The sequence below is a fragment of the Odontomachus brunneus genome, unplaced genomic scaffold (assembly GCF_010583005.1).
Source record: "Odontomachus brunneus isolate Ranch 3 - 2012 unplaced genomic scaffold, Obru_v1 Obru_scaffold_204, whole genome shotgun sequence".
NCBI lineage: Eukaryota > Metazoa > Arthropoda > Insecta > Hymenoptera > Formicidae > Odontomachus > Odontomachus brunneus.
In genome coordinates, this window is record NW_022639654.1 from 134,509 (window position 1) to 137,016 (window position 2,508).

At 28.9% G+C, this 2,508-nt stretch overlaps 1 protein-coding gene across 2 annotated transcripts in view; it reads right to left on the reverse strand.

Annotated features, from left to right (window-relative positions):
* Positions 1–2,508, reverse strand: part of LOC116852173 — a 292,000-nt gene that overhangs the window by 20,289 nt on the left and 269,203 nt on the right. The gene's annotated exons all lie outside the window — the stretch shown is intronic.

A 2,508-nucleotide genomic window follows, 5' to 3' on the forward strand; every position in this document is an offset into this window, starting at 1 on the left:
CTATTAGATATTAATACTACTTATTTAATATTAACATGATAGTGAGAGGATAATATGTCCAGCATGTTAAACGCACGTATCGAAATTTCTTCGATCATCGTACGTGGCGAATCAACCTTTCACACTTAGACCGATCCTTGAGTCCCAAATTTGTATATATATTTATTTTCCCAAAACCCCCATTAAACCGATGACTCAATTAATCAACTTTCCACACTTAGACCGATCTTTGATCGTCATCTTTGAGTTATCGGCTTAATAGGGGTTTTGGGAATGTAAATACTCGTATATATAAAAATTTGGGGCTCAAGGATCGGTCTAAGTGTGGAAGGTTGATTCTCCGCGTACGATAATCGAAGAAATTTCGATACGTGCGTTTAACATGCTGGACATATTATCTTCCCCCTATCATATTAATATTAAATAAGTAGTATTAATATCTAATAGCACTAAGAAATCCGTGCTCCTTACTGCCATTTTTTAAATTTTACTATTTTTTAGATATTTTAAGATCTCGATGTTTTCTGTAGTATAAGATATTGTTGACACAGAATTTTGCAAGAAGTAAAATCGAATTGTGCGTAAATGAAATGTTTAAAGGTGTTTAATCCACAATCTTTACGACGGTAGATTATAAAATAATGCATACGACGTATTTCGGCACAAAAAACAGCGTAAGAACGGCACAAGATAAAGCTGCGTGTGTAGGTTTATTTGATAAATATATTCCTCTACGAACAAATATAACAGGTTTCATTTCTTTACGCTGGATGAATATCGATCTGTATGCGTATGAAGAATTAAATCTATATCAACACCAATACCAACATGCACAGTTAAATACAAATGTGTGTTTTAATACTTATAATATAATTATAATATAATTTAGAGTTGAGGAACAACGCGTTATTTTTTTCAGTAATGACTTAATATTGATCAGTGTTGCGAGCAATTAATTGCTTTTTTAATTAGTTATCATGTTTAATTGACAATTAATAATGAGCTAATGTATTTGATCGTTTAATTGACAATTGGTTTCAATAAAGAGCTTAGCCGGATAAGTATGTAAAATCTGCCCCCGCACGTATTGAGTTTTAATTAATGTCATAAGTTTGCATTCATGTGATATGAAACTCTATCAAATTTTAACCTCAAAATTTCATTTTTGTGGAGGGATAAAGAAAAATTTTAAAAATTATTTTTCTCAAAAACGGCTGAACCGATTTCAATGAAAAAAACACTATAACTATCAATGAGACTATTTTCTAGAAAAATCAAAAAATTTTTCTGACTAAAATTTCAGATGAAAACAATTTTTTAAATTATTTAAAAAAATTTTTTGAGGTTATGTTCTATAATGACAATAACCATTTTTCACATGTATATTCTTTAAAATGTGTTCTTCAACGTATATTTTTGCCAAATTTTTTGGAATAGTGTAACATTCTGAAAAAAAATGAAAATCGTGTACGCTATTAATTTAAATCATTTTCTTTAAGTTGTGTCATTCTCGCACGCAAGATATAAATCCTATCGTATTTTATAGTATTTTATCTGGTTATAAACAATTTCGTATTCTATTGGAAACTAACGATAAGAATAACTAACTATAAGAAATTCTACCACTATCTATTGCATTCTATCGTATACGATAGAATACTATTTGTGAATTCACGAACCAAAATCCATATTCAAAACGATAGAAAATGATAGAACGATAGAATTTTATTCTATCGTTCTCTATCAACTTTTTTGCTAGGGAATCTTTAAGACGTCTTCCCAGCAAACACAGAACATAACTATGATATAACACAGGAATAACATGTAATATAACTACTGTTATATGTTATCAATATTGAGATTACTTAATTTCCTTTATAACTGCGATATAACTATGTTATAAAACTATTATGTTATTATGTTATTTACTGATTAAGTTATATCAACAATATAACAACTTTAATATAACATGTTATATAAGAAGTCTAATGTTTACATTACATTTCAGTTGTACAATATTTTTATACACAAATGTGAAATTATATTTTAGGTGTTTCTCGTATATAAAATATGATATTTTAATATATGCAAGGATCGTTATCACGATATTGTAAAATTAGAGTTCTTACAAAAAGAGTCTAATCATAATTTTACTCTGTCAATGTATTGTGAGAGAGAAAGAAGGAATATTGTCTCTCTTTTACAAGTACGTTGTAGGTTAAAATTTGATTACTGATACAACATTGTATCAATATTAATCGCATTGTGATTGTCGTATCAAACATTTACCAACAAATATGTCATAACATTTTTTGAACGATAAGAGTATATTGTAAATATTATCTACCAAGATATCGTTACGGCGCATCGGCATCACCAGTTTCCGGACGATTGTTGAAGTTAAGCATTGAACAACATGATCTAAAAATGAGTGACCGGCTGATATATAGGATCGAAACCACGCGAGTTTCACGAATAATTGAAATAATATGGAATATGAAATGTCAG